The sequence below is a fragment of the Drosophila yakuba genome, chromosome 3R, assembly GCF_016746365.2.
Source record: "Drosophila yakuba strain Tai18E2 chromosome 3R, Prin_Dyak_Tai18E2_2.1, whole genome shotgun sequence".
In the NCBI taxonomy this organism is placed as follows: domain Eukaryota; kingdom Metazoa; phylum Arthropoda; class Insecta; order Diptera; family Drosophilidae; genus Drosophila; species Drosophila yakuba.
In genome coordinates this window covers 1889110-1901206 of record NC_052530.2, presented here as the reverse complement: position 1 = coordinate 1901206, position 12097 = coordinate 1889110, and the positions used below count along the sequence as shown (strand labels likewise).

The 12097-nt window shown below is 45.1% G+C and overlaps 1 protein-coding gene and 1 pseudogene across 3 annotated transcripts in view; one reads left to right on the top strand and one right to left on the bottom strand.

Annotated features, from left to right (window-relative positions):
• The window catches only part of LOC26535463 (proton-associated sugar transporter A), a 335879-nt gene that overhangs the window by 52595 nt on the left and 271187 nt on the right, over positions 1–12097 (bottom strand). The gene's annotated exons all lie outside the window — the stretch shown is intronic.
• On the top strand, positions 1572–6135 carry LOC120321841 (annotated as a pseudogene).

Below are 12097 nucleotides of genomic sequence, written 5' to 3'. Positions count from 1 at the left end.
TCCCCTTGCAAGGGCCTTGATTCGGGATTCCAACCGAACCCGCTTTCAACGTACCGACCTTCCAACCCAGCCATAATTTGTCAGGGCCATTTCCACAGTTACAGTCTATATTAGTGTCCAAGTTACGGGGTTTGGACTGTCACCCGCTCTCCGCTCCCTCTTACGCTCTCTCGCTCTTCACCACAGAGTCTCCAAGGAGTCTCCGCTGCGCATGGGAGAGCCTAGCTAATTAGAATAAGCACCAGTGTAAAAACTATTACGAACGATCAAACATACGCCCGGACGCGCCCGCGCAACTAAGAAAATTCAAGTGTTCGCCCTTTCATGTGTTTTCTATTTCAGCCGATTTGGAAAATTCCAGGACAGCAACCCCCATCACACCCAACATTTTTGATCCATTCGAGCCAGATCACCTGGATTTTTAAGTTTGTCCACCAGCGAACAATTTACAAGATAAGTACGAAATTTCCATTCCTTTTAATTGCCGGTCTGCAGCAAAAGGTTCTAAAATTCAATTTCGTTCAATTTGCTGTAAGATTTATTGTCAAATCTAACGGATTTCTCCGACAAAAGGCAATTAAAGAAAAGTACTTATTCATTCCCACGCGCGCCGCCATATTACCCACCGTTATCCGTTCACCCTCATTCGTGAAAATTTCTAAGTCCAAATTTCCGAATGTATTTAAATATTCATCCAGTCCGAAAAGTGCAAAATTCCAAATGTGAAAAAGTGAAAATAATTTGTGCTTAGTTCAGTGAAAATTTCTAAGTCCAAAGCTGCAAAAGTTCCAAAGTGACAAAAATTCTGTTCTCGTTTCACTGTGTCCAACGCAAGCCAAATTCTTTTCGCAACACATTTTTGCTTTAACTCCGCAATCCACTTAATACAATTTGCTTTGCTAACGAAAAATACAATAACGAAACAAACAACTTATACCCCCTGGCCATTCCAAATAAAATATTAATTAAACATTTACCCATATATTAAATATATCACATATATATCAACATATATTACATCAACATGTACTACATCCATATACATTGCATATATTAGATCTACATATAGCACATATACATTACATATATTATATCCACATATGTCACATATACATTACATATATTACATCCACATATATTACCGAAATACATTGCGAATATAGTCTGCATTCCTTTTAAACATATACCACAGTGTAAATTGTTTCCCGTCGGCAACTCCAAACCACAAATAAAATTTATTCCAAGTGCCGACGCGGAAAAGGCGTTTTGTTTACCATCAATTTTTTCCGTAAATTTCCAAATTAATTTCCGAGCAATAAATTAAAAGCGGTTTTTTCTGTTTTTTTTTAACAAATAAATTTTTCAATATTTATTAAATTAAATTTTAAATTTTCATTAAAAATACAAAAAAAAACTACAAGACAATAATTTTTTTTCATCCATAAATAAATAATACGACCGCCAAATAAGTCGTTCACCCGACAAATATTTTTTCATGTATGGCTTGGATAATAATTTGTGTTTGTTTCAGAAGTACTTACAACGCGGAGAAAAGACTCCAATTCCACCATTCCATTTTCTCCGTTTCCAGTTGTAAACAAAAAAAATTAAATTTTCTACGTTCTAATTAACATTTTTTTCACCGTGTTCAACATTCCAAGTGTTCCAACCGTAAATCAGGGTGACCTAATTACCATAAATCACAGGCCATTTATACAATTCGCTGTTCACTCCGAGTCACCTGTCCAATTAGTCGAAACTACGGCGTTTTCACTTCGTAAATTTTACATCACTTTCTCACCCATTACATCCTATACGGTCTTTTTCCGCTGCTTTATAACGTTCAGGATGGCAAGCTTAAATTTATTAAGTGCAGTCTAAGGAATCTGTCTACATTTTCAAAAGTGTGACCGGGCTCCAAAACCGCTTCCCTTCCATTTCGCATTTTTTCGATTATGCCCATCGATAACGATAAGAAGAAATTGTCCGCTGACAAACCCATGTCTATTTTTTCACCACAAGGACCCAAGAGTCCAAGAATCCCAAGCATTTCGGTGAAAACGCCTGCGCAGATTTCCGACGACTGTGCTACTCCATCCAAAGCCACAGTACAGTGCACACCTAAAAATATGGCTGCTTCCGATCTAGCGCTAGCCAAATTTATTTCGGTTTCTGACCGCTTAAGCGAATTTGAGGCTCAGATTAACACTCCGGAATCCGCAGCTCCAACCATCACGATGCTCAGCGTCCGTCGCGACCAAGTCCGAAACCTATGGGACAAGGTTGAAAAGGAATTCGACCTCTGCTCAGAAACCTTGTGTCAGCAGGCGAAGCGGCAGCTGGCAACATGCCTATTCTCAGGGCTAAATACAGTTATTGCTATTCAGTCAATGAAAGGTGTGTTGCCCAGCTCGTTGATAAAATCGAGCAGGGCACGTCTCAGTCCATCCCATCCGCGAACGCTACGCCCCAGGCCTACATTTCCTCTGGCTGTCGGTTGCCTCCATGCGATACAGAAGTTTTCGCAGGCGACTATCTTCGCTGGCCGACTTTCCGGGATCTTTTCACAGCCATTTTTATCAATAATCCACGGCTGACTCCGGTTGAAAAGTTATTCCATTTAAATGCCAAAACAAGGGGCGACGCGCATGCCATCGTTTCGATTTCGCCTCTCACCAACGAGGGTTTCCGCTCTGCGTGGGAAAACCTAATAGAGCGTTTCGAAAATAAACGATTGTTGGTAAACAGTCAATTGAAAATACTGTTTAATGTGCAGTCGTAACCACAGGAATCTGGGGCGGCCTTGAAGGTACTGCAAAGTACTGTTCAAGGTTGCTTGACTACCTTAGAACTGTCAGGCATCAACACTAAGAACAGGGACTGCCTGCTGGTATATCTGTGTTCATCCAAGCTCCCAAAGATAACTCTCTCCTTATGGGAGCAGTCGCTCCATAAGAAAGCCGACATCCCGACATGGGCAGAGCTGAACACCTTCCTCACAGTACGTCATCGAACCCTAGAGGCCATCGATGATGTGAGACCGTCCGTACCAAGTCAGACGCACTCCAAAGCGATGAACTTAAGTGGGCCCTCTAGAAAACTAAATTCCTATAAGACGAAAGTGGCTCCAAAATCAAAAAGTTGCGACTTGTGCAACAAGGAAAACCATCCCGTCCGTGTATGTTTTCTCCAAATGTCGGTTGACGACCGGTCAGCCTACATTAAACGGAAGCAGCTATGCTTAAACTGCTTTGCAAAGGGACATCAGCTTCGTGAGTGCAAAAGCACGCATAATTGTTTTACTTGCCGTGGCCGGCATCACACGTTGTTGCACCGAAACAACCCCTTTTCCAGCAATTCAAGCCCTTTAAATCCTGCAAGGCCAATTTCCGCTAATCAGGCCAATTTCGTTCCAAATGAGCAAGCCGGTGTTCAAAATTATTTCGCCACGGGCTCAAGAGCTATCCTTCTTGGCACTGCCGTAATCAATATTTCCCATCTTGGCACTAACTTTAAGGCACGCGCCCTGATCGACTCCGGATCAGAGGCAACATTCATAACCGAGCGACTGTTCAATCTAATTAGATTGCCATTCCAGGTGGTGCAAGCCCAAGTCTCAGGCTTAAGCCAAACAGTAGCCGCTCAGTCCAAGAAGCTCTGCAGTTTCACCATCCGATCTCGCTCGACTAGGCCCGCGTTGCAGTTGGAGACGACGGCCTATGCCCTCCCTCAACTAGCCGGAAATCTGCCTTCCTCCCAAATTTCCTTCGGGATCTTCCCGATTTTCCACTGGCGGATCCAAAATTCTATGAGGGCGCACAAACAGATGTCCTTATCGGAGCCGACATTCTGCCTTCGGTGCTTTTGAGTGGAGCAAAATCCAACATCTGTGGCTCTCTCTTGGGGCAAGAGACCATTTTCGGCTGGGTACTAGCTGGGCCAGTGTCAGCCTCAGCCCAAAGCAGAATTTCCTCCTTTTTGACGCAGATTTCCCACGCGTACGATAATTCACTGGACAAACTACTCACAACATTTTGGGAGGTGGAGAATATACCAACAAAGTTGGTAAAAGAATCCGATTCCATGTGCGAGAAGAATTTCCGTCAAACGACCACGAGAAACGAGTGCGGCAAATATGTCGTTACTCTGCCTTTTCGCGACCCAGAACATATCGAATCCGGGCTAGGGCATTCTAGGTCTTTCGCGTTAGCTCAGTTTTTAAGAAATGAGCAGCGTCTAAAAAGAGATGAGGCCTTAAAAGCGAGATACGATTCGGTGATCCAGGAATATCTCGACTTAAAGCACATGCGACAAGTTCTTCCTACTCATGATTGCAAAACCTATTATATGCCACATCACGATGTCTTAAACGTAACGTCCTTTACAAAACGCCAAGTCCTGTCCCAAATTGCCAAATTGTTCGACCCTGCAGGCTGGTTAGCGCCGTTTATCGTTCGAGCTAAAATTTTCATGCAGGAGATTTGGCTGCAGGAGCTTGGGTGGGACGAAAACATTCCAAATAAGCTTTTACAGCGATGGCTTAATTTTCTCCAAAGTTATTCGGTTTTAGAGCAGATACGCATTCCACTATCGTTTCATCCAAATTTCAAGGTCGAGCATCATGGCTTTTGCGATGCATCGCAAAAGGCTTATGGGGCGGCAATATATGTCCGCGTAGAAGTGGGCAGCACCATTATGGTGCAACTCATAACCGCGATAACCCGGGTAGCACCAGTCAAAACGGTTTCGCTCCCAAGACTGGAGCTGTGCGGAGCGTTATTGCTTTCCGAAATGGCTGCAGCCATCATTCCGCAGATGCCTACGATTAACTCCGAGCTTTACTGTTGGACGGACTCCACGATAGTGCTTGCATGGTTAAGCAAGCCAGCGTGCCAGTGGACCACATTTGTAGCCAATAGGGTGACGAAGATCGCCCAGGCCACAAAAACAGAGAATTGGTCTCATGTTCAATCTGAGCATAATCCAGCAGATCTGGCAAGTAGATGAGTTTCCCTTCAAGATCTAGCCGATAGCCAGTTATGGTGGCACGGACCGACTTGGTTGCAAAATCCACGCAACCAATGGCCAACTCAGGTCGACAACGCTCCGGTGACCGACCTGGAGAAGCGTGCTCTAAAAGTCCATCTCGCAAAAGCTCCTTCTAAAGAGTTGTTGGCACGTTTCTCCAAGCTTGAGAAAGCTCTACGGGTCCTTGCTTATGTTCATCGCTTCATTCAGCGGTGCAGGAAGCAGACATCTCCATCTGATGTGCATTTGCTGGCCACTGAAATCGCCGCCGCCGAGCGGTTCCTAATTTCGAACACTCAGCGGAGTGAATTCCCTGTGGAATATCACTGCCTAAGTCAAAAGCGTCCAGTGCCAAGTTCAAGTCCCATCCTAAGCATGAACCCGTTTCTATATCCGCAAGGACTGATCAGGGCTTCCGAAAGCCTTCAATACAATGAACGGCATCCAGTGATTCTTCCGTATAACTGCCTGCTTTCTCGCCCCTTGCGAATTTCACTCATCGCATAACTCTCCATGGTGGTAACCAGTTAATGGTGCGCCTCATCCGGTCGAAATACTGGATTCCGAGAACTAAGAACCTGATGAAAGCAGTAGTAAATTCGTGCAAAGTATGTGTGATCCACAAAAAGCGGTTGCAAAGCCAACTGATGAGAAAGAAAGAAAGACTATAGTTCTCCCGACCATTCACGTATACTGGCATGGATTACGCCGGTCCGTTCGATATAAAGAACTATACGGGAAGAGCATGTCTTATTACAAAGGGGTATGTGTTAGTTTTTGTTTGTTTCTCCACCAAGGCCATCCATTTAGAGCCTACATCTGACTTAACGACCGAAAAGTTTCTTGCCGCTTTCGCTCGTTTTGTATCCAGAAGAGGGTGTCCACGTCAAGTCCAGTCAGACAATGGCAAAACCTTTGTTGGCGCTGCCACCCTGCTTTCGCGCGATTTCCTTCAAGCCGTAAAAGAGTCGGTGACGAATGCCTATAGTCATCAAGAGATGCAGGCGTAAAAAGTTCTAAGACGCTATTTTACAACTGCACTTCCATACGAAAATACACGTTCGAAGAGCTCTCCACGCTCTTGGCAAAAATAGAAGCGTGCCTTAACTGCAGGCCGCTCTCCCCTATGTCTGAGGATCCGACAGATTGGCTGGCTTTGACGCCAGGTCATTTCCTTGTCGGGGGACCCCTTATGTCCACGGGGGAACCCGAAGTAAAGGGAGAAACGAAATCCATTCTTAATCAGTGGCAGCATTTGAAAGCTCTCCATCAGCAGTTCCGTGTGCGATGGAAAGAAGAGTACCTCAAAGAACTCCACAAGCGCACTAAATGGCAGGCCCCGTCCAAAAATCTCCGCATCGATGACATGGTCGTCATCAAGGACGACAACTTACCCTCTAATGAGTGACGGCTCGGCAGAATTGAGTCTGTCTTCCCAGGAGCCGACGGCAACGTCCGTGTAGTAAATATCCGTACTGCACGTGGAGTTGTTAAACGTCCAGTGGCAAAAGTGGTGCTTTTGCCGACGGAGTCTTCCGAATCTCCACTATAATAGTTGTAGTTCACTAGCACTAATCATCCATTATTTTTCATTTCGTTTTCGATCTCCTTTCGACATTCAACTACGCGCAGCATGGCGCCTCGTCAACAAAACGCACGCAGTGCTCGTGCCTTGGAGAGCAGACGTACCCGAGGTATTCAATCCTACCGATGCCGAGTCTGTCGCGGTATCCATCCTCTTCGGAAGTGCGCGAGGTTCCTAAAGCTCAGCGCTGAAAAGCGTCTGCGAGCAGTCCTCATTAACAAATACTGCGCCAATTGCCTCGCTCAGGAGCATTCCACGGGAGACTGCCGAAGCGGTGATCGTTGCAAGAAGTGCGACCGATCCCACCACACGCTGTTACACATGCACGAGCAGGTTAGCTCGTTGTCGCGGTCACGAGCGCGCTCGCGTCTCCAACCGATGCCAACCCGGCAAGCAGCTTCGGCCTCGTCCCAACGTTCCCGCCGGCAAAATCCGCCAACTCAGCGTAGGAGTTCACCGCCACGACGCCCGGAATCGACATACTGCACACTGCGGCTGTCTGCGTAGTCTGCAGAGACTTCCGCAACTCCGTAACTGCCCCGCAAACAAAAAAGATCCCTTAAAGAAAAAATGTGGCAACTTTGGAGGAAACCATACGGCAAACTACAGAGGCTGTGCGGTTGTTGAAGAAGAAGTTGAAGAGTCGCATGAAACGAGCGACATCTACGCGTCAACAAAATACGCAAAACGCGTATCATAGCCCAAAAAGTACCCCAGACATATAGTTCGGCAAGGCAGCCAGATCTTCATTCTGTCCGCTAAATAAGGGAAGCTCGCTCAGCTGGGACCAGGCACCAATTTGGAAGCTATGCTGGTCACCATGCAACAAGGTATGATGGAACTTATGTCGTTTATGAAAACCCTTGTCCAGAACCAGGACATGGTGATTCAGTTGCTTTTAGCACAACAGTCCAAATAATAAACTACGTATTTCCATGTGGAATGCCAACGGCATTTCACGGCATAAACCTGAAATAGCGGAATTCCTAAATTCAAATCACATCGACGCCATGCTGCTGGTGGAAACGCACCTCGCTGGGCGATATAACTTCCATATAAGAGGCTACACCTTCTACCGCACAGATCATCCGGAGGGAAAAGTCCACGGCGGAACCGGCATCTTAATCAGAGAACGTATCGAACACCACTTTCACGAAAGGTTTGCAACAAATTATTTGCAAGCCACGTCCATAAAAGTGCAGTCAGGAAACAACTTTATAATACACTTATAAAAGTGAGCAATAAACTGCACTACGTTTCTCCTGGTAGCCCGACATACTGGCCTGCAGACCCCAGAAAGATCCCAGATCTAATTGATTTCGCGGTGAAAAAAAACATTACACGCGATCTAATAGGCGGCCCTCCCGGATCTCTCATCTTACCACTCGCCTTTGCCGATAACCCTTCTTCAACGCCCAGAAATTACGGATCACCCCTATAGGCTGAGACGCAAAACAGAAATTGGATGATATACAGAAAGTATGTGAGTTCCCATATTGAGCTAACTCCTCAGCTAAATATAGAAGCGGACACTGGCTGCTCTACTGCCGTTCTGGAAGAGGTACTCGTCACAGCAGCCAGGATCTCAACACCAAAACGAAAGGATGTTGAAACTAAGATGTTCAAAACCAGCCTGCAAATTGAAAAGCTGGTTCTGGAAAAGAGGCGTCTGCGACGGGGGTGGGAAACCAGCAGATCGCCATGCTCAAAACAACGTCTTAATAAAGCCACCCGCAAACTAAACCGGACTCTGAAGCAAGACGCTGTAAATGCCCAACTAAACTATATTGGAAAACTCTCGCCAACCAGTACAAAGCATCCCTTGTGGAGGGCTCACCCAGATCTAAACTCTCCAATTGAAACCGTCAAGAAACCGATAAGAAATTCTTCAGGTGTGCACGCAGCGACAAAAACAGAGCCGAAACATTTGCTTTACATCTCAGGGGCGTCTTTCCAACGAACCCCTCAGCAAATGCACATGTTCTTCCCCAAATCCAATCCTGTTTGTAACCTACCCCAACTTAATTTCAGTTGAAGGAGATCACAAAAGTCATTAGGGAAATAAAACCAAAAAAGGCTCCAGCCGGCGACCTAATAATTACAAAAATGGTAATGGAACAGTAAACTCTTCAACGGAATCATAAGCCTCGGCTTCCCAAGTAAATGGAAAAATCAATCATTATAATGATACCTAAGCCCGGAACGCATCACACGATTCCATCATCATACAGACCAATAAGTTTATTATCATGCCTGTCGAAATTATTTGAAAAATGCCTTCCCACGTGCATAATACCACATATGGAAGCTCACAACATTATCCGAGCCCATCAATTTGGCTTCAGAGGAAAACACGGAACTATCAAGCAAGTCAAAAGAATAACATAAGAGATTCGCACAGCCTTCGAGCGTTGAGAATATTGCAGCGCGATATTCCTCGATGTATCTCAAGCATTCGACCACGTCTGGCTCGAAGGACTTATGCATAAAATTAAAACACACTACAGCCTTCCAAAGCCTTCGCAGTGAAGTGCTATACAACCATATTCGACAACTACCCCATCGAAGCTGGAGTCCCACAAGGCAGCGCACTTGGGCCAACTCTATACGTCCTCTACACAGAGGATATTCCCACGAGTGACCGACTAACCATATCCACCTTTGCTGACGACACTGCGATTCTTAGCCGCTCCAGATGCACAGTCGGTGCAACAACCCAACTCGCCAATCACCTCATGGTAGTCGAGAAGAGCCTATCTGACTGCCGTATTAAAATAAACGCACAAAAGTGCAAGCGCATAACGTTTAGTCTCAACTGACAATCTTGCACTCCGCTCTCCCTGAATAGCATGCAGATCCCACAAGTCAAAGAAGTAACGTATCTCGGCATTCACCGCGACAGACCACTAACATGGCGTAGGCATATCAAATGCAAGAAAATACACTTGAAACTGAAAGCCAGCAGCCTCCACGGGATCATATACGCCCGATCGCCCTTCTGTCTGACTAAAAGGTCCTGCTCTACACCTCCACTCTTAAGCCAATCTGAACGTATATCTCCCAGCTTTGGGGGACCGCGAGCAAAACCAACATAGACATACAGCGCGCTCAATCCAAGATCATGCGAACTATCACTATCACGCACTATTGTATATGCGAAGCGTCGCACAATGAAAAACTCTCTGCCCACGCAAATCCCCTTGCAAGGGCCTTGATTCGGGTTTCCAACCGAACCCGCCTTCAATGTACCGACCTTTCAACCCAGCCATAATTTGTCAGGGCCATTTCCACAGTTACAATCTATATGACTGCTAGTTAGGTTATAGTAAAGGATTTGTTACACTTATTGTTAGTCTCGAGAATGAGAAGATTCAATAAATAAAAGCGTAGTATAAAAAAAAAAGTTTTGACAAATTCTTCGTTAACATATCGGCTATCATATCGTTAGTTGGTACTTGCTTTGACCGAGCATGGTAAACTGGATTTCTGGCCAAATTTCTGACCGCTAAGATTGTCTCCATGGATGATTGTTGGGGTACCTCGATGATTAAACGCCTCAGATGTAGAGCCTCCTTTATGCTTCCGTGCTGCATAATGCAACACTTTTTAATTTCTCCGACTTTCAGGAGATAGGGCCTCCTGACAAGAAGAAAACAAACATTAAGCCTCAGAACCCTGTCCTTGGACTCATCGTCGTCTTAGGGTGTTTCATATATCCGGTCTCGCTCAAATGACTATTGAGGTAGGCTGTACACACATCCATCTGGTGTAGGTAGCTCCACTGATATCGCCAACACTAAGCGTATGGTTTCATATCGGCATACTGGTGAAAAAGTCTCTCCATAGTTAACTCCAAATTTCTGCGAGCAGCATTTCGCTCCACTGTCCCTTTTAATGGTAAAAACCCATCGGCATACTATTCCTTTTTCTCATCCTCCTCATCCTGCAGATTACGATCCGTGTCTCTTTCTGAACGCTCTGCACTGAGGTTCTCACTGGACTCCTCACTTTTATCATCTCCTGTCTTCTCATCCGCCTCACGCTGCCACTCAGTCTTGAGTACATTTTTAGCTTCTTTGGAATATGCTTCTGTAGCTGGAAATGTAAAAAATCTTTGGCTCGTCTGCTTGAATGTCATTGAATAAAACATCGCGTTTAACAATAACCTGTTGCGTCACCTGATCGTACAACCTGTACTCTTTTGATTCCAGGGAATATCCAACGAATCAATATTTCTTACCTTTGGCCTTGAATTTTCCACGGTGACATCAAGGATATGGTGCAGAGGCACGGCTTGGAGCACTGCAGGGCGACAGCGACACCCTTAGACGGCGGATTTCAGGTGCTGTGTAACAAAGAGGATTGTGTTACTCAGGATCCAACTGGATACCAATCCGCTAATGTGGAGGAGACTTAATGACTTAACATCAAAGCCAGATATCTATCATTTAGTTGTCAGCGAAATAAGAACCCGCATAGCAAACATGTATTGGCTAGTATCACCGTCAACGATCCGAAAACTCGCATATGACTAACACTAGGTTTCTTGCCACTCCACGCCTCATAGGGAGTAATTCTGACGAGAGCTGCAGTTGGCGACCGATTTCTGATGTAAGACGCTATCAGGGCTCTCCGGAATTCCTGTATGAATAACCTGAAGCAGAATTGGCAAAACGTTTATTAACAAACTCACAGCCATTATCTTACGTCCAAGCTGACCTTCTGCCATGTTTTTTAAAACTACAAACTTCTCTTATACTTATACTTTATAAAGGACACAAACACACGGCTTATTATATTATCAATAAACGTGTGTACCAGTACATCTTCGAGAAACTGCACAATTAATAGACATAAAATTTTCTTTCATTTCTGGAACGTGCAATACATTTCGCAACGTCAGATTGCAATGATCTGTTTTCACGATGACCTCACCTTTACCAAGTGCTCTTATTAAGTTGTTTTCTGCCAAAATATTATCTCCCTCTTAGCCCACATAAAAAGACTTCCAGTGCAACACATATGAACTGTAGCCCCACTATTAATACACCAGCTAGACGCTTTCAACTCTCGTACGTCACTCGCAGGCACTACTGTTTATGATATGCTCTTGCAATGCGTTTTTGCCTTGCGCTTTACACTGATTTTTATAGTGGCCCCGCTGTCCACAGTTATAACACTCCACATTTGATTCGGTCTTCTCTTGCGCCTTAGCCTGGCGCTCATTTCCAACTGTTCATTTCCAGCGCTATATCTGGCTTCAGTGTTCCTTTTCTCTCCTTCAGCAAGCAGTTTGACCTTCAAAACGTCTAACAAGGGCAGTGTGTCCCGCATATGACTATGACGAAATTGTCGTAGTCTCGACATTTATGTAGAGTTAAAAATGATTTATTGTGTGCGACTCCGCCCGGCGATCTGCTTGCGTTCGCTTTCTTGTTCTTAACTCTAATGAACTAAGCATAACAGATCTCTCCTCGTCTCTCA